Source organism: Chrysemys picta, chromosome 2 (genome assembly GCF_011386835.1).
Source record: "Chrysemys picta bellii isolate R12L10 chromosome 2, ASM1138683v2, whole genome shotgun sequence".
Classification (NCBI taxonomy): domain Eukaryota; kingdom Metazoa; phylum Chordata; order Testudines; family Emydidae; genus Chrysemys; species Chrysemys picta.
This window is the reverse complement of record NC_088792.1, coordinates 33729486-33750452: the sequence shown is the minus strand read 5'-3', so window position 1 is coordinate 33750452 and position 20967 is coordinate 33729486. Positions and strand designations below refer to the sequence as shown.

The 20967-nt window shown below is 41.6% G+C and overlaps 1 long non-coding RNA gene across 2 annotated transcripts in view; it reads right to left on the bottom strand.

Moving 5' to 3' along the window:
• Positions 1–2769: 2769 nt before the first annotated feature.
• LOC101940630 (uncharacterized) overlaps positions 2770–20967 on the bottom strand; it is a 29325-nt gene continuing 11127 nt past the window's right edge. The window contains exon 3 of one of the 2 annotated variants that reach the window (XR_006176378.2): positions 2770–2851. This is a non-coding gene — a long non-coding RNA (uncharacterized LOC101940630). Of the gene's footprint in view, positions 2852–12129; positions 14776–20967 lie in introns of those variants that run through there. The other variant, XR_010598223.1, reaches the window with a different exon arrangement.

The window sequence follows — 20967 nt, the reverse complement described above, 5'->3', positions numbered from 1 at the left end:
TGGATTTATAGAGTGGCATTATGATATTTTCTGCCTTATTATCTATCCCTTTTCTAATGGTTCCTAACATCGTTAGTTTTTTTGATTGCTGCTGCACATTGAGCAGATGTTTTCAGAAAACTATTCACAATGACTCCATGATCTTTCTTGAGTAGTAACAGCTAATTTAGATCCCATCATTTTATATGTATAGCTGGGATTCTGTTTTCCAGTGTGCATTACTTTGCATTTATCAACATTGAATTTCATCTGCTATTTTCTTACCCGGTCACCCAGTTTTGAGAGAGCCCTTTGTAACTCTTTGAAGTCAGCTTTAGACATAACTATCTTGAGTAATATTGTATCATCTGCAAACGTTGCCACCTCATTGTTATCCTTTTTTGGGATCATTTATGAATATTTTGAACAGCACAGGTCCCAGTACGTATCCTTGGAGGGCCCCACTATTTACCTCTCTGCTTTCTGAACACTGACCATTTATTCCTACCCCTTTTTTCCCTATCTTTTATCCAGTTACTGATCCATGAGAGGGCCTTCCTTATCCCATGACTGCTTACTTTGCTTAAGACTCAAAGGTTTTCTGAAAGTCCAGGTACACTATATCCCTGGATATCACCACTGGATCACCTTTGTCCACATGTTTGTTGACCCCCTCATGGAATTTTAATATATTAGTGAGGCATGATTTCCCTTTCACAGAAGCCATCTTGACTCCTCCCCAACATGTTGTGTTCATCTATGTGTCTGATAATTCTCTTCTTTGTTATAGTTTAAAGCAATTTGCCTGGTATCAAAGTCAGGCTTACCAGCCTGTAATTGTCAGGATTGCCTCTGGAGCCTTTTTTTAAAAATCGGCATTACTATCTGACAGTCATCTAGACAGAGGCTGCTTTAAGAGATAGGTTACATACCACAGTTAGTAATTCTGCAATTTCATATTTGAGTTCCTTCAGAACACATGGGTAAATACTAACTGGTCCTGGTGACATATTACTGTTTAATTTATCAATTTGTTCAAAAACCTCCTCTATTGACACATCAGTCTGGGACAGTTCCTTGGATTTGTTACCTAAAAAGAATGGCTCAGTTGTGGGAATCTCCCTCACTTCCTCTGCAGTGAGGACTGATGCAAAGAATTCATTTAGCCTTGTATTCCTTGAATGCTCCCTTAGCACCCCAATGGCTTCCCTGATTGTTTGGCTGGTTTCCCCTGCTTCTGATGTACTTACAATTTTTTGCTGTTTAATTTTTGTGTCTTTTGCTAGTTGCTCTTTAAATTCTTTCTTTGGCCTGCCTAATTATACTTTTACATTTGACTTGCTGGAGTTTGTGTCTTCCTCATTTCCTCAGTAGGATTTGATTTCCAATTTTTAAAAGTCTTTATCTCTAACTGCCTCTTTTACTCTGTTGTTTGGGAGGTCAGCTCCCATTTAAAGACCTAAATAAGAGCTGAATTTCAGAAGTGGCCAGTCACACAGCAGCTACTGTTGTGACCTTTTTATCACAGCTTTTCAAATGGATCTGGTACCCAACATGCACCTGGCTCTTTTAAAAACCCCGATCACTTATTTTGGTGCCTAAATGGGAGCTGAGATGAAAATTTATCCCTGAATGTCTTGGACCCTTTGGGCGAGATTCTGTGTGATGCCTCTGAGATATGGTACAGAATTCACAGCCCAGAGAGAGCTAAGGACTGGAGAGCTCTTTATATAATAGTCCTCTGGTCTAGTCTGAGGCCTGGTCTACACTCAAAAATTAGATAGACCTAGCTATGGTGTTCAAGCCTGTAAAGAATTTCAAGCCCTGAGTGCTATGGTTAGGTTGAATTAACACCCAGTGCGGATGCAGGTAGGCCAATGGAAGAATTCTTCTGTCAACCTAGCTACCACCTCTTGGAGAGCTGGATTAACTATAGTGACAGAAAACCCCTTTCTGCTGATGTCAGAAGTGCCTACAATAGAACGCTACAGCAGTTTGGCTGCAGCTACGCCACTATAGCACTTATAATGTAGATGTAGTCTCAGTTACAGCAGCCTCCCTGGGCTGCCCTTTGGGTCCAGTGTTGCCCAAGATCTTTGTAGCGTGGCCTTTTGTGGCTCTGTCCCTGACATGCCCCTCCAGCCCTGCCTCTGTATGCACCTTACATTTGGGCTTGCGGTGGGGGCTTCTGGCTGTCTTCTGCGATGTTTGCACTAGGACAATCCTCCCCAGCTGAAATTGGGGTTTTTAGTCCCTTTTCACCATTCCAGCCCTTTTACCTGGCATAAAGGAGTGGGTGAGGCAGGGGTAAAGATCTGACCCTTTAAGTATTCCCAGGAATAATCTCATACCAAAATGAACAGGTACAGCATGCCAAAATGAAGTGAGTAGCACACTTCTCTTATTTCTGGGTGAAATAGTCCCCCATCCCTCATGCTTAGGGCCTAGTCACCACTCAAAGCTCACTGAAGACTCTACGCTGGCCCTCAGAACAGGGAGGAGACTCACCCTTTGTCTGTGGTCGAAGGGAGTTCAGTATTGTCAAACTCAGGATATCAACCAAAAATTGTAAGTCAGTCCCTTCCTCCACTCCCCTAAAATCATGAGACTAAGCCCCCAAATAATGAGATCTTAAAACCATAAGATCATGTGGCTTTTAGTCTTTTGACTGTTTAACTCCCTTATACTCCTCTGCAAGTATGTGTGAGATAATTGTAGGTTGAAAAGTCAGCCTTCGATGTACACAAAAATGTGCCGCATTGCCTGGCTGCCCAGATGGAGACTTCACTTACCTTATCATAGGAGTGAGGAGAAGATAACTGCCATCCATTTCCTGTTACTGGCTTGACTCTCTCCCCTCCTAGTTTATTTCCTTTGATAAAAGAAGGGCTGGATGGTAAATAGTTTGAGAACCACTGACCTAATTAATGCATCATGCTTCACACTCGCACATAGAATTTATATTCCTTTTTATGGTGATGAGTTATGACTATACATACTAAAGAACTTTTAAACAGATAGCAATCATCCATAGAAGCAGCAGTGTCATAGCAAACACAATATGGAATTGGTTTAACCTTTGGCAAGATGCAACATTTCCCTGAACCTCGCCCTACCTCACCCTACTCCCTCACACTCACACTCCCTATCTCCTGTCCAGCCCCCTGAACCATACAGTGGCAGCCATTTTGCCTATAGACTGGCTTCAATCAAATTGAAAACAGAGGGGAGTGGCAGCCAACTTTATTAAGCGCATCCTCACTTCCACATGCAGATAGACTGTAGGGGAATGGCAGCCCATTGACAGTAATGGGAGATGTTGACCTTTTCGAATACGGGAAATGTGCACCAAATTGCCCCAAATTTCAAGGTGCCCTATGCAGCTGCATGCTTCGTAAACTGCAGCGCCGGCATCAGCAGCCAGCCCCATCCCCCAGCTGGCCCCCCTGTGTGTTCCTAGGGGGGTGTGGGGCCCAGGACAACTCCCTCTGCCCTTGCCCTGCCTCTTCCCATCTCCACGCCGCCCCTTCTCCCAAGCCCCCTTCCCCGAGCGACACGCCTGGAGCAGGGGGAGTGGAACGGGCTGGGACTGAGTCATTCCACTTCCTGCTCCCAGCCCCCCGCTAATCCCCCGGGCCACTCTGGGCCTGTGGAGCCCCCCAAAGTGGCCCCCACAGCTCCTGCCTCCAAGGCCCTGGAGGCCTTGAGCGCAGCCTGGACTCTCCATGTGGCGGGGAGGGAGCAGGTGCTTGGGCTGCGTAGGGCACCATAATTGGTAGGGACGGCCCTGATCATGTTCCTATGAGAAGGGTCAAAAATAGGGTTGCCAGGCATCTGGTTTGCGACCAGAATGCCTGGTCAAAAAGGGACCCTGACGGCTTTGGTCAGCACTGCTGACCAGGCTGTTAAAAGTCTGGTTGGCAGGGCAGCGGGGCTAAGGCAGGCTCCCAGCCTGCCATGGCTCTGTGTGGCTCCCGGAAGCAGCGGCATGTCCCCCCTCCAGCTCTGAGGCTTAGGGGCAGCCAGGGGGCTCCGTGCACTGACCCCATCCCAAGCACCGGCTCTGCAGGTCCCATTGGCCAGGAATCATGGCTAATGGGAGCTGCAGAGGTGGCGCCTGTGGACGGGGCAGTGTGCAGAGCTGCCTGGCCATCCCTCTGCATAGGAGCCAGAGGGGGGGACATGCTGCTGCTTCTGGGGGCTGCCTGAGATAAGCGCTGCCCAGAGCCTGCACCCCTGACCCCCTCCTGTGCCCCAACCCCCTGCCCCAGCCCTGATCCCCCTCCCATCCTCTGAACCCCCCCAGCACAGAGCTCCCTTCTGCACCCCAAATCCCTCATCCCTGTCCCCACACCAGAGCCCGCACCCCCAGCTGGACCCATCACCGCCCCCACCCCCTGCATCTCAACCCCCTGCCTCAGCCTGGAGCTCCCTCCCACACTCTGAACTCCTCATTTCTGGCCCCACCCCAGAGCCTGCACCCCCCAGCTGGAGCGAGTGCGTGAGGGTGAGGGGAGTGAGTGACAGAGGGAGGGGGGATGGAGTGAGCGTGGGGTGGGGCCTCAGAGAAGGGGTAGGGCAGGGGGTAGGGCAAGGGTGTTCAGTTTTATGCGAGTAGAAAGTTGGCAACCCTAGTCAAAAACCACCCAAAACATCAGTAGTCTCAATAAAATCACATGAGCTGGCAATGCTGGAAGTTTGCATTGTGTGTCTAGAGGCAGGGGAAGGAGCCCTTCTGTCAAATAAGAAACACTTTATTAGAGGGAAAAAAGAAGTACACAGTAAAAGGTCAAATCTGCCCTGGCCATTGGGGTGATGGGGTTCAGGGATACATCTCTGTGTGCCAGGTGCCACAGAGATCCTGCTGGCCAGGACAGGATTCCACCGGGCAGACTGGAGATCATGCACTGTGAGGCATGCTTTGCCGCATCATTCCCTGAACAAGAATGTGTGGGTCCACTCTGCCAGCAAGCAACCACTGCAGAGGGCAGCATTTGTGCAAACCAGATTGGAGGGTGGGGCTGGACATGGTCACCTCATCCATAATTCATTCACAACTACATTTCATCCAGGCCCTGCCTCTTTTCTACAGTGGGGACTGCCTAGAAAGACCCTCCCTGCTGCTGGGTATATTATGTTGCAATGTTATTTGTCAGGGTGACTAGAGTGTTTGTATAAGTGTCTTATTATTTAAATCTAGATAAATAATGAATCTTGTTTTCCATTTTTTAAATTTGTTATAAGGGAGGATGGAACTTTGCCTTCATCATCTCCTACTGTAGGTTACTTTCTGTGGTTGCATCAGATGGTAAATTCTCAAATTCGATTTCAGAAGGTATGCAACCTTTACCCCAGGAAAAAATATAGCAGAATGAATATTTTAGTTCTCAATTTGTCTTTTAACATTTTAGATGTGCTATGCGAATTTTTTCTTTGATCATTTTTAAAAAAATGCAGATAAAATAAGTGAAAAGAAAAGCAGTGATTTCAGTTTTTAAACAACTTCCTTTTCATTATTTTTTCTCCTGAAACCAAATATCATATTTATTTGAGCACCGTAGAAAATATTTAACCTATCCTCAAAGGTTAAGTAATCAACTGATAAGATTTGTAGCTAAAGTATGTTTAATGTACTCATTAAACACAGTATATATTAGGTAATTTTTCAAAAGTTATACTTCTACTTGTAAACCATTAGGAAGTGGAAAGGAAAAAGTCAAAAGAACCAGGGCATTCCTTGTGAACAAATACAGTTGTACATTGTATAGACTGCTGCTAATTTATATATCTGAGTGCAAAGTGAGTCAAAAAAGTCAAAATAACAAGACCCAGTAGAAAGCTATAATTGATACAATTCATTCTTCAGTGTAAGCTAAGAGAACTAACTCCAGCATCTTGCTCTTAAAGAAAAAAAAACTAAATATTTTAGCTCACCTTATAATTTATGTACATAATAATTGGAGTAGGAAGATTGAGTGTAAGTTATAAAGGCTGAGGCCTGTGGAAACAAACATTATTTTTGGTGGACTTAACTCCCTCCTCTCTCCAGCCCTGACAGAGAATATTTCTATAGCCTGATTATTTTTACTGGTGTATTTCAAAGATAACAGCAAATAAATCGATAAGCACTAATGTGCCACTCATTAGAAAATCTGTTTAAGTTTAAAAAAGAAAATTGAAGTTTCCAATGTGGATCCATTTTGGGACATTTTTATTGAAAATGTTTTTAATAATTTTGATAAAATATTGTTTAAAAAGGTACACAATTTTTAACAGAAAAAAAAAATTCAACAGTTTTGCATGAATTTTTTTTTTTTAGAAAAAAGGTTATTTTTTGTTGAAAAAGTTGTTAGCTTGAAATATTTTGACCAGCTCTAGTCTTTCTGACCACATGAATTAAACACATGGGCTAGAAAATAGGAAGGGAATTGAGGTGAAAACATATCTCCCCTCTACAAACTGCAGTTTTGAGAAAATAGCTCATAAGGAGAAAAGGGAGGAAATTGCCGTGCAGGAGAAACCCAATCAGTGCCAGATTATGCCTTACTCTGCAAAGTAGTCCTATTGAGTCCATTGGCACCCAAACTCATGCTGAGTAGTAATTTACCCAGTGGGACTAGTTGAAAGGTAAATTACCACTCAACACAAACAAATATGGCAGAAAGTGTCTCTAAGGCAGTGGTCCTCGAATTTTTGTACTGGTGACCCCTTTCACATAGCAAGCCTCTGAGTGTGATCCCCCCTTATAAATTAAAAACACTTTTTTATACATTTAACACCATTATAAATGCTGGAGGCAAAGTGGGGTTTAGGGTGGAGGCTGACAGCTCGCGACCCCCCATGTAATAACCTCGCGACTCCCTGAGGGATCCTGACCCCCAGTTTAAGAACCCCTGCCCTAAGGGATTATAGCCATTCAGAAGGGATCAATGATATAAAAGAGAATCAAAATAACAACCCAGCAATTAACTAACTATTAGGTATATCCTTTTTATGTCTAGTTCAAGGGTTATTGTGGGGTTCCATACGCACCATACTTGGTCCCAACCTAGTTATGTTTTCATGCTTCACTTGCTCGTGAAAATCACACCACATTGCAAGATAATCTGCACAACTGTTACACCTTCATTTATGGAGAGAACGTTCTCCACTTTGATCACTCTTGAGTGGAGGGAATGGTCATCGTTTTCCACTGACTAGCAGAACGGTATTTTTAACTGTTTTTATAAGCACAAGTCACTCTGACCTCTTTGTGGCTAATAAATTTTTTTACAGACACACGTATTCCTTCAATTCGGAGGTTTCTGTTTGTTTTTGAAAATAATTAGCTACCAGCTTTGTGTGTCCCCTCTCAACCATTTTTCCCCCTTGCAATGACAAGTAGCGATTTTACTCAGGAAACCATTAGCAGGAAATCTGGGAGCCCATAAATACTCTCAGTACTGCGAGGTGTGTGCTTTAAAATGCCTATTTACAATGGACTTCACTACTATACATGGTCGCTGTATATTGAAAAGAACTTAATAGTGAGATTTCATAATATTTTTACATTGCAACAGTCATCCTGAAGGCTCTAAACTGGCTATCCTGGGAGCTGCTTCTGCACCCAACCTTTTATGACTTTCAGATAGGCTATGAACCACATGTTACATACATTTAAATACTGTAGCAGCCCTTAGATATCACTGTGATATGTGCTTTAGATATACCCAGGATAGACAGAATATTTATGAAGAAACAAAGCACATGTTTTCTGCATTTAAAATTTTAAGTGGAGATTGAAGATTTGAAAATGCTATAAAGTTAAGGCTAGTTGTTTTATATCAGCAGGAATATGTTTTGGTAATTAAAATCTGAATATCACGTGCTGCCTTAGGTTATGAACATTGTTTAGTAGCAGGGCTGCTTGGAGAATGGGGTTTTATTCTGTGGAAAATGTCAACTTTTCATTAAAAAATTGAACATTTTTGGCCAAAAAATGAATGTTTGGGTTTTAGCCAAAAATTTTCAATTTTGGGGTTTTCAGTTTTTCATCAAAAATGCAAATTTCCCTGTTGAAAGCCAGAACATCCGGCAAAAAAGTTAGTTTTGTCAAAAATCCAAATTGACATCTCAAAACAGTTTGCACCGAAACTTTTTGACCAGCTCTACTCAATAGGCACATACTACCAGATTCCGACATGATAGTTCAGTGATGCTAGTGCATTCACTGCAGTAGTCGTGAATAAAAATGACAAACACCTTCAGTTTAGGATTATTTAGGGCTTGATGCTCCATGGTTCTGTGGGCAGATCCAGCAAAGCACTTAAGCACATGCTTAACTTGGAGAATAGTCCTGTGACTTCAGTGGGATCATATTCATGTGCTTAAAGTTAAGTGTGTGTTTACGTACTTTGCTGGTGTGAATTGGAGTGTTAAGTATTTTGGAGTATGAAGTCCTTAGTGACTGGCTTACCACCATGAAAAAAAACCCTTCATTTGGACTCAAAACATAATTGGGGCTAACATAAGCCTATTGGGAAGCTTTCCATGCATATTTCTGAGATACTACGGTTGTAATTGAACTAGTTAACAAAGGTAACTCAAAAATTGCATTCGAAATACAAGGGTTTTTTAAAGACAAAGTTAAGTTTTAAAAACAAAAATTACACTGAAGATTTCATCCCCCACTTTCTTCTCAGTTCCTTTTGACATCTGAGACGAGAAACCACAACTGCATACCATTTATAGATTTGCCTGATTAAAAACAGTTTTCCCTATAGGTCACATCATGTGTAAGACACAAGGTTTTTGTCAAGAGACCCGCTACTGGCAGAAACTGTTTTGCTGCTATTGCTAGTAAGAAATTAGTAACTAGATCCATGGCCTGTTTTATGCCAGCTTTATAATTACACTATTTCAGTGGTAAGCCAGACATTTGGGCCAACGGTAATTTAGAAATTCTAGATTTGTATTCAGTTTTTCTTTTAATGTTCATCTTTACTGCCTCTGAGTCTTCTTACAACATATAATCTTCCTGCATTTTTCTCTTTTACTATGGTTTCCGTGACCCTCTGTTATAACATAAGAAGCTCTTCTTAATCGGCACAGCTCTATGAAACCATAGGAAACAATTACTGGCTTTAAAAAGCACAATTTTCTTGTGCATTATGGGACAATTTCTGCCCAAAGATAATTATGTACAGCTCCCATTGAGTTGTGTGACTATATGGACAGAATTTGGTTATTGAATTCAGAAATGCATTTGCTTCACTGTAATGAAGTCATGGGATCCTATATACTCTACTTCACTTTGTTATCTTGAAGTTCTTTTGTGACTTGTATCTTTATATGGTAATTATCTCTTTCGTCTTAACTTAGGCCAGGATTGCAGTGTGTACAAGGCTTGTCATTCTTGCAAAACTCTCTTAAAATTTAGAGGACTTTGCTAGTAGTATCATTTGGCTTTGATTTTTGTAGTGTGCCTGTGTGGTATTCTGTCTCTACAGTAAAATATACAGTCAAAAGTAAGACTCACACATTTCTTCCTTCCTTCTGATCAGGCTTTTTGTTTGTGTGTTCTATAGCATAGTCTCCTGATTGCTTTGTCTATGTTTTATGATTTTTCGGTATTTTATATTTTTTGAACTTTACTAGACTTGGAAATGTTTAAATCTTAACTGAGAGCCATCCAAACCTTGTGAATTTCAGCTGAACAGTTTCTCCAGCTGGTCACAATATACAGTACTAAAGAGTCATTCATTGCTGACCAGATTTCTTTGCCAGTCTAGCTGGAACCATATTGATTCCTCCCAAGCCCTTAAGAGTCACCGCAACCAAATACCAAAAACACTTTCCCATGCTGCATACTAGGACTTTGTTTACATCATTTCAACAGTGCAAGCATGATTCTTCTCACATCTTGGGTCATTCCTCTCTCCCGCTCTCCTGCACTTATGGTTATTACCTATGCTATACAGAAATAAAGAACAACAGTATGAAAAATACAAGCCAAAATTTGCTTTTATAAGAGAGCACCCCACAATGTTATACTCGTGCTGCAAAATGTAAAAATCATACATTTGTGCCACAGTGTATGATGCTTTGCTTGATAATTGTTGACATATGGGACAAAATGCATCCTATATTGACTTGACGAGGACTTAAGACCAGCACCAAAGAAGAGGCAATTATTATTTTAAACAAGATATGGGGAGGTCCTCCTGCATGCACCACCGCTAACCTGCCTATTTAGATGAGTATCTCTCCCTGTGCTCATTAATTCTGAACTTCTACTGAGAATTTGAGCTGGAGTATTTGCTTCTTCACACTACCTCAAAGTATAAGGCCAGCCAATGCTTCCTCTAGAGACAGATGTTTTCTATTTCAGGAGTCTCAACATTGTGGCTTTGTTGATTGTCTTTTCACCTCCAGATTTAGTTTTAGTTCCAGCTAAAACATAGCTAATCATTTTCATAAGTTATTTAGTGCCACTGTTGGAATGCATCCAGCTGCATGTCCTCTCGATCCTCTGGGTGTGTGTGTTGCTGTGAAAGTTTATATCAGGAGTACGCTCTGCACACTGACATGGAATAAATCTTGAAGTAATTTTCACCATAAAAAATTGGTGAATGAATGATTTTCTTTTGCTTGTTACTAAATGTATATTCAATGCCTCTTAAAAAAAAAATCTTTAGACTCCATGTCCGAGACAGCCTCCTGTCTACTGTTCTACCTCTCCTTTTTTACTATCATGGAAGCAGCCGTTTCTCAGGTTTCTGACTGTTTTAAATGAGAGTGGCTCATAAAACACAAGCCTCTTTTTGTCTGGTGGTGTCGAAGCATCAGGCAAACAAGAAAGTTGTGGGTGCCATTGAACACACATTTCCTACTTTTCTAATTAAGGGCTGGTCTACAGTAGAAACTTAATCAGTATAGCTACGTCTCTCAGGAGTGTGAAAAACATACATCCCTGAGAGATGTAGCTAAACCAACCTAACCCTCAGTGTAGACAGTGTTAGGTTGACGGAAGTATTCTTCTATCAATCTATCTACCGCCTATCAGGGAAGTGGATTACCTATGCCAATGGGAGAACCCCTGCCCTTGATGTAGGTTGTGTCTATACTGAAGTGCTACAGTGGCGTAGCAGCTGTGCCACTCTAGCATTTTAAGTGTAAACATACCCTAAGTCTCTTATCAGTGATGTTGAGACCTGGTTCTGTATTTAGAATCCTATGTGAATCCTGCATGTCCATTTGTCACTGGCACTTGTTACAGTTGGGTTTGCAAACCAGCTCCTTCAGATTCATGCTTAGCTTTGAAACTGCCAATCTAAACCTCCATAGACATATCTTGTCATGCAGAACAGGGGCTCCATCACCCACCCCTTCCACTAAGCACCAGGACCAACCCAACTTATTGTTTCCTTCTTTGCAGGGAAGGCCATTAATAGCCACCTACCAGCTTCTGCTACCTGATGAGTCTTCAGAGATTGGTGGTAGCCATTCCCTCATCTTTTATATTAATTGTAAGCTTTCTTGGCAGGGACTGTCTTTTTGTTCTGTTTGTACAGCACCTAGCACAGTGGGGCCCTGATGCATGACTAGGATTCTTAGGTGCTGCCATCATACAAATTAATTATTATTATTTATTTATTAATATACTAATATAATATAAAAATAATTGGGATTTCCAGACAATTACACTATGTGTAGTTCCTCCACAGTGTGAGTCCTATGGGTTGTTGATGACCACTACGCTTCCTAGTTTCTACTAGATAGATGTACCAAAAATGATGAGAGAAGTTCCCTTTCAGTATTTCCAATCCAGCCAGAAGCAGGAAGTCCTGCAAATCTCATAAGTGTCTGCCCGTGAGAGACTGCTGGCTCAGGACCTGGGAGGCTTGTTCAGATAACCTTGGGTAAAGTATTCAAACCGAACCTTTTGAGCTTTGCTCATCACCAGTTTAGTGCTTCCTGGAATAGATTTTGCCTTCTGATTTCCACAAACCAGTAAAATGTAGCATACAATATTCCACCTACTTTGTACAAGTTTCACTTTGCAGAATTATCCAAGAGATGGGTGGCCTGTGGCCTTTTTCAGCTGTAGATTGAAAATGTTCGGTGTCTTGCTTCACACCAGCCTCAAATAATTTATTCAGACAGCAGAGGAGATTTTTATGTGTTTTTATTTACATTTCATGAATAAACAGCACAATTTCAGACAATAGCAAGGTCTGATACACAATTGGTTTTCTTTCTCTGCCAGTTGGGATAATTCAGTGAAGCATGTACTGTACACAACTGTGGCCTGAAACGCTTCTCACACACACTGGTGTGAATCTGTAAGAGATCCATTGACATAAGTCTGTAAGTGAGAGGAGAATCAGGCCCTTTGATTACATGGATTTTCAGGCTGATTTAAGGTTTAATATCTTTGGCCCCCACCTGGGAAAACCTTTACACAAGTGCTGCCTATTTCTCATTTAAGTTTATGGGACTGAATAAGTAAGAGTTTGTATATCTGGGCCCATTATTCCTCCATTTGGAGAAATTACAGCAATAGACATGAGTTAAGAGTACCTGGACGTTTATTTATTTTTAGTGTCACTCACATCTCTCTCGTGTAGTTATCACTTGGGCTAGCTTCAACCTCCTCATCACAAGAAACTCTGGTATACCTTCAGCTAAACTAATATATTTTAAAGTATGAAAGTCTGGACATGTGTGCTGACTGGGAATTTGGGACTCTGTAAGATCCAATGAAGTATCAAATATTTAAATTCCTTTCCACTTTTACAGAATTTGTGAAGGCTGCCTGTGATGGGGTGTTCATCCCAAATCACCCCTGGAGGGGTTAAGGTGGCTCAGAAAGGGCTAATTAACCTGAGAGGCTGCACATGGGGGAAGATTTAGGCTTGACTGACAAGCACTAATTGAAGATAGAGCCCATCTAGGCAGTAGGTAGGGGCTTGTATAAAGCCAGGAACTGAGAACAGAAGGTGCTGTAGTGTAGAGGTCTGCAGTCAATCTCTGCGCTTAGTGAGGAGAGAAGGAGGAAACCTCTGGAGCGCCCGAGCTCTGGGATCCTCACCCTGAGGGAGAGAGTTTACTCTGAGGGGTGGTGGAGAAAGCCTGCAGAGGGTGGATTAGGAAGAAGCCCAAGGAAGCAGCAGCAAGGGTTGAGACGATGCAGACATTGGCTGCTGATTGCAGGGTCCCTGGGCTGGAGCCCAGAATAGTGGGCAGGCCCAGGTTCCCTTACCAGCCATTGGGAAAGTGGCACAGTCCTGAGTTGGAAGACTGCCTGGAATGGCACCCAGAAAGCTGATTCAGTGAGACCCTGTTACCCCAGAAGGGGAAGACAGTATAGTTACCTGCCAGAGGACCAACTCCTGGAGTGTGAAAGAGGCCACAGCACCAACAAGAGACAGGAGGAGGTGTCAGTTTGGGTGGAACTATTCCCCAGATGCAGCCATAAGAAGGTGCCCTGGCGGTGAGTAGGGAATCCTGTGACACTCTCCTAGTTAAACTGACTCAAGAAACCAATATTAAATGGGTTTCTGGTTTAAGAACCTTGGTTGCATATAACAAAGGAGTCTGGTGCTTTAGTTATGTAATGGCTCTTAAGACAGCATCCTTCCTTTTTGTCTTAGTAATTTTTACAGAACTTTTTCACCAGTCACATAAGACAATCAGTGTTACACATCTGATTTGACCTACCCAAATGGAGAAGCTCTACTCTGTGTTTTAACCACATGACTGATCAAACCAAGTCTACAATCTCTGGCACAGAACCTCAAAGCTTGGTCAGTCTCTGACTAGCTACATGTTGTTGTATTCTGAAGCATTCCACTTGACTTCTGTTATTTTATCCTCTTTTTATAAGGAAATGTACCCCAAGATCAGACACCTCACAGCATTTTATGTGATGTCAATCCAGGGCATATTAATTCATTGGGAATACTGGGAAAATTCCAGAGGGTTTATAAGAAACTGGTCAGGTCCCTGCACAAAAATGAGTCCATCTATATTGATGAAAAGCATTCTCCTTCCTCCTAACTTCTTCCAGGATCTGTGTTTAAAACCTGGAAGATCTTTCAACAGAACTCTGTTATGGTAGCATTAGAACCTGTTTTAATATCATCATATGTGGCAACTAATGGAAAATAACATCTTCAGAGTAACTTCTACAGCGTACATACTCATGCTGAAGCCCACATTGCATTGTCTTTACTACTGTTGTTTCTTGCACTAGCTGGAGTCATGCAAAGGCTAGCCCATGCACAGCTTGTGCTGTGCAGATATACCCTAAATCTACACAGTTCCTTGACAATATATTGTTCGTCACATGTTGGAGAAAGTGACTATAACTGTGGACATGATTTTCAGACAGACTGGCAAATAAAACAGTCAGGGTGTCACCTCTGACTACTGGGCTTACAACATGATACACAATATTTAACATATATGAGAAAGCAAGTAAAGAACAGTTCACCCACAAAGCTGTGATATTTGTAAAACCAGCCAAACTAGAAGAAAGTAAGCCTTTGAAATAAGGCACAGTTGTGAAGCTTTGAATTGGGGAGAAGGGTCTGTTCAGCCCTCTCTCTCCTTGTATTAAATGTCCCACTTCACTGTAGAATCAGAGAACTTCAGTCACTGCTGTGAGGTACAGAAGCATTATTATCTCCATTTCATAAACGTGACTTGCGCACGGTCACACTGGAAGTGTGTAGAGGAGCTGAACCCTTATCTCCCAAGTCCCAGTAGCTCAACCACAAGGTCTTCCTTTCTTCTCCGTTTGGCTTGTTTATCCTGGATATATAAATGGTTAAGCTTTATCTAATGTGGTCTCTTCATGGCACAGCTGCAGTATCCTATTTAAAATCGTATATGCAACTGAAGACAGAATGACTTTCAAAAAGGTGAAGAAATGTCCCCAGGGATCTGGGAACATCAAGGCAACCTTTGTAAGTGGTATTCTTGCTCATAAAAAAGGCTATAGAAAAAGAAATACAATATCCAAATCATGAATCCTCAAGAACAGCAGCTAATGTACAATCATTTATTTGCCCTAGCCACATGCTCTGAGATGGCTACACTGGAATTGGAATGCTCTCTACTTGTTTATGTAATTCTGTTTCAGTATCTGCTTCGGGCTAAGTTTAATAGCTAAGAATGGGGCTATAAATTAGGACTGCTCTTAGCCTGGCTACCATATACACTATTCCACCCATAATTCTCCCAGATGCCTCTCAGACCCCAGCAAACTCAACCAAAGATTTTATGAGTATTCCTCCCGCTCATTTCACTCTACAGAAAAATCTTATCTAAGGTGGCAGGTTTTCTAGATACCATTGTAAGGTTGAGCTGGGTTGTGCCTAACTGGATTTTTGTGCTTGTGAAAGGCTTCTGAACTGGTGGTCCCCCCCAATCAAGGGACCAGCAAAAATCCACTGTTGCACAGAATGGTTTTCTAAATGAAGGGGATACAGAATTGTACCCAGCACATTTGAGGATACCATGGGGTGGTCTTTCAAGGCAGGCAGATGCCTAATAAGTGTGGACTCTTGCTCAAGTTTCACTGTGATCTATGGTAGTACTTATGGAAAGTTGTTAAAAAGTTTAATAAAAACACAGAACCAACAAAAATAGTGGGGAATTGTAATTCTGAAATCAGCCATTCAGCAGACCCACGAATGAAAGGAAAACCTCTATAGTGGCTGACTTGTACTCATGTCCTTAGCAGCTCTACAGTCACTCTTGGTTGTAGCCTGTAGAGCAATATTTGTTCAAACTATGGTGATGTATGAAGTTTCTTGTCAGCTCCAGGGTCTGAATCTAAACTACTGTATGTAAAGGGACAGCTGGGCAGCAGCCCAGAAAAGAGATGCTCTAGCTCAAACAGAAGTTGATGCAGAAATCTTTGGCCTGTGTTATGCAGGAAGTCAAGTCAGATGACCATAATGGTGCCTTCTGGCCTTAAAATCTATGAAGTACCTTTTTGTTTCTCACCAGATCTGAGCCTTCCCCCTCTGTCCTCTCACTTTCCTTGTGAGCTAAGGTCAGCTGTCTTCTGCCATTTTGGAAAGAAAATCCTGGGCCCAAAGCTTTTCTGCTGGTAAGAGCCGCTCAGGCTACAGCAAGATAACTTCCCCCTCTATTTTTATTTTGCAGCTGAATTTGTTTTAATGCCTGTTGGTTTGTACATTCAAAATTCTCTACCAGGCTTTTGGACTCTTGCCTTCTAACGCTCGCTTCCCACCTCAAACATGTATTTTCATATGCAGTACTTTAAAATGTGCTTAAATGCTGCTTAACTCACTTTCTGTGAAAATATTTCAAAGGACTCTGTACAGAACTCCTCTCCACCATCCCATGCATGCAACTAGAAATAAAGCTAGCCTTCATCCACGTGGAGAGTTTGTCCCATTTCCCAGAACTTGACTGGGAAAATTAAATTAAATTCTTCACCCTGATCACAATGAGTTATTTATAGAACACTGAGCAAGGGTTATTTTCTGGGAGTCCTTAGATAAGGCTGAGGCCAGGAAACAGCTTGCAGTTGTCCCTTCAAATTCAGCTAGCCTTTGCCATATTGTTTCATTATTTCCTCCCTTGTTATCTTCAAACATTCCTTCAAAGCAAAAGCTGACAGGAACAGGAAGGCTGGCAAGGGGCTGGCTGCTGTGTGCTTTTTAAATGGCCTTTTAAAATTATATATATATATAATACACATGAGCTCACCAAGGATATCAAGTCAAACTAACAGTGCTCCGGGGTCTCATTCTGACAGCACATGAAGCAAGTTATACTCCTTTACCTCTTCAGCGGAGGGGGCTCTAAGAGCTTTCTAATCAGCTCACTGTCAGCCTGTTTCCTCTGATCATCTTAAATGGACGCACTCTGGGCTTACAGCTGCCAAAACTATTGCTTGGATTGAAAGCATAGGAGCATTTGAGAGGCACTTTTTAACTCCCATTTAAGATTATCAAGGAGACAGCAATCTGAGGGAGACGGTTCTTTTCTTTTTGATTAAAATATTCTTAGCAACTTGTGAGCAGATGAGAAATCATCACTCTGGCTAACGAGTTCTGGTTTTTTTAATCTTGGTCCTTTAAGATGTAACATTTATTTCTTTGCTCTTTGTGGAATTTGTACTTCTGTAAATGAGATGTCCAAAATGTTTGTGTAAGAGGTGAACTTTCTGTGGAAAGTCAGCCAAAAGCCTGACTATGCTTGCTGTAGGCATTTTTGTGAAAATCTCCAGTTACCTCCAGCTGACACTGATAGAAGTTCATTTGTGGACTACACTGTGAATGGTCAAAGGGTGTATCTGATCTGATCTCTTTCTGCTGCTTTCTCCTTTATTCCCCAGAAGACTGCTAAACCAAGATTTTCAAAGCTGATTAGTGATTTTGGGTAGCACGAATTTGGTACGCATCTTGAAAGACCAAAAAAAATCTGATTTTTCAGAAGGACGGAGCATCTGTTTTCTGAAAGTAGGACTCTCTAAGATGTCTCATGCTGGGCAATTAAAAATGGAGGCACCCCAAATCTCAAGTTGCTTTTAAAAATCTTAGCCATAGTTATTAACCATTATCATCAGGCAGGAGTCCATTTAATCCAGCTAAATTAATAAATCAATGACATTTTTCTTCCGGTTTACACATGTTTATAACTGATACAGTCTTTCATGACTCAGCTCAAAGACTTTTTTTAGCTCCTCTCAATCTTTCTTTGTCTGTTAGCCTTTGAGATCCCTTACTTTGTCATAGCCCCAAGGACAGACAGTCTTAGAATGTTTTTAAAAATGAGATGCAAGGTTGGAGTGAGAAGAAGAGAGCAGGCAAAGGCTCGTCCTTGAAAAATTATATTTGAAATGGTGGAGGTATATTTTAAACTAATGCACAATGCAGCCTGTTAATTTTTCTTTTTTGTCTGAGGCATTTTCACATGGGGCTCAGCAAATAGGGAATTGTGTGTTCTTGGTGAGTTTGTGTATATAATATTTAAGATTTGGTGATGCATTGAGCTACATGGGAGCAGACCCCAGTATCTGCACAGAGCCCTATTGACTTCCATATTGGTCTAGAGCAGTGTATCCCAAACTCAGCCTGCACCCCTTCCAGCAGCTCCCATTGGCCTGGAGCAGCGAACTGCGACCACTGGGAGCCGCGATCGGCCGAACCTGCGGACGGGGCAGGTAAACAAACCGGCCCGGCCCGCCAGGAGCTTTCCCTACACAAATAGCGTCCCAAGTTTGGGAAACACTGGTCTAGAGATTAGCCTGTGCAGTATTCATCATAGGACTGGATTCTTACAGTTCAGTTTGGACTAATCAGTGAACACTACCAGGTTCTGGTTTAGTCCTAGTAACAATGAAAACAAGTCTTATTCCTTCCACCCCCTTTTTCCTTGGGCTTTTTCAGGTCTCCTCTGGAAGAATCATAGAAATATAGGGCTTGAGGGACGTCAGAGTCATCAAGTCCAACCCCCTGTGCTGTGGCAGGACCTAGACCATCCCTGACAGATATTTGTCCAATCCGTCTTAAAAACCACCACTGGATTCCACAACCTCTCTTGGAAGCCTATTGCAGAGCTTACCTACCCTGAGGTAACGCATGGACGGGCGTGTGGAGTCATGTGACCCCCCCCCCAAGATTTCTGGCACGGTTGTTATACCCTGCTCTGAACCCCATTGCATACCACCAGAACCTTTAAATTGTGCCCCCACTGTCAACAGTTATGAATCATCTCTGCTTATAGTTTAAAAGTTTTCTCTAATATCTAACCTAAATCTCCCTTGCTGCAGATTAAGCCAATTACTTCTCTCCTACCGCCAGTTGTTATGGGGAACAATTGATCACAATCCACTCTATTAAAACCCCTTAACATATTTGAAGAGTGTTATTGAATCTCCCCCCCCCCCCGCCCCGAAATCTTTTCTCAAGACTAAACATGCCAATTTTTAAAAAAGTTTTCCTCAGAGGTCATGTTTTCTAAACCTTTTATCGTTTTTGTTGCTCTCCTCAGGACTCTCTAATTTAAACTCGTCTTTTCTAAAACATGGTGCCCAGAACTGGCCACAGAATTCCAGCTGAGGCCTCACCAGTGCTGAGTAGAAAGAGACAATTACCTCCTGCATCTTACAGCACTCCTGTTAATACATCCCACAATTATATTAACTTTTTTCACAACTGGACCACATTGTTAACTCATCTTCAATTTGTGATCCATTATACCCCACAGTTCCTTTTTAGCAGCACCCCCACATAGCCAGTTATTCCCCACTTTGTAGTTGTATATTTGATTTTTTTCCTTCCTGAGTGTAGTACTTTGCACTTATCTTTTATCGAATTTCATGATGTTGATTTCAGACCAATTCTCTAATTTGTCAAGGTCATTTTGAATTTTAATCCTGTGCTCCAAAGTACTTGCAACCCCTCCCAATTTGGTGTTATCTGCACAATTTTAAAGTATATTCTCCTCTCCATTTTCCAAATAATTAAAGAAAATATTGAATAGTACTGGACCCGGGACTGAATCTTGTGGGGGATCACTAGATACAGCCACCCCATTTGAAGTTGAAGTCTCACGTGGGATCCCTGTTTCACAGTTAAGAATCATTGCATCAGACTATTCATCGTGCATGACTGTGGAAAGCATAGCTGCATTTTTGGATGATCGACCTGCTTTTGGAAAGTTGCTGAAATATTAAAAAAACAACAACGCAACCCCCCACCACCAAATCCAAAATTTGTGTATAGTGCAGACCCATGTATGAAAATGGCAGCATTGATCCCCATCCCACTTTATGTTGATTTTCAGCATTAGTTAGAAAAAGACATGTACTTAAATAACAGATTTGATATTCTTGGTAATGACATCTCCCCTGAAACATTATTTTCATGCCATGTTCCTGTGGAAAAAACATTCCTTCCTGCTGGAATTCCATTAAAATAAAGCATTGATTAAATGTATTTGATCTTTTATGCTCTGAATTGTTGTGGGATTAGAATGTACATATTAGATCTATGGGCTAGATTTTTCAAATGTCCAAGTTGCTCACACAAGCCCAAGTGAGTGCAAACCTCAAATTGCAAACAGATATGTAACCCACTGGTGAGTGTATTAGAGGTTTTCCTCTGTGCTGATCAATAGAGGGTCTGTGTTATTACAGCCCCTAGTTAGAGAGCCTATAGCATCTTATGCTGTTAGATCAGGAGGTTCCCAGTTCAGTCCCCTGTGTACCAGCCAAGATGGCAGCCATCACACATGCAAACTGAGCATGGGCTAATTTGGGCAGATGAAAATTGTCCCCAGATGATATGTCCCTTGTAATATTTTTGGTACTTTCCTTTTGTCAGACTTTGATTTGTAGTAGATAGTGCATCTCAATATTTACCTGGATTTTAAAATAATATCAAGTTGTAATACCAAATATTGTAAAGTCTTACCGTACAGTATTGGGATTTTGCAGGGTTCTTTAAAATATTCCTTTCAGATTGCAAAATGTAAATTATATGCAAAATTAGCTTTGTTATATGCTGGAAAATTCCCCTGCACCCATGGTTACAAAGTTACTATGTAAACAGAACAAACTGTATTTGTTATTTTCAGACTACCTAGTGCATCAGCAAATTAGTTAATTTTTTTCTGGTGTTAGAAGTATGTGATGATAAACTATGGATCTAATACATGTCTCTGTGTAGTTTAAGAAAACAAAAGGCCACTAGCCTTTAAAACGGAGTTATATAACGTATACAGTAATATAGTATGAAATTGATTTATATTATATATTGGGCTTAATACAGGGATAACTTGCTGAAATTTAATGGCCTGTGATCTACCTGAGGTCAGATTAAATGATCTAATTGTCCCTTCTGACCTTAATCTTTGAGTCTATACAGTGGTGACATAAAGGTCCTGTTTGCAACAGTACAGTATCCTATTAGATCTTATGTTTTCTCGTTTATGAAAATGGCTTTTAAATTTATTCTGGGA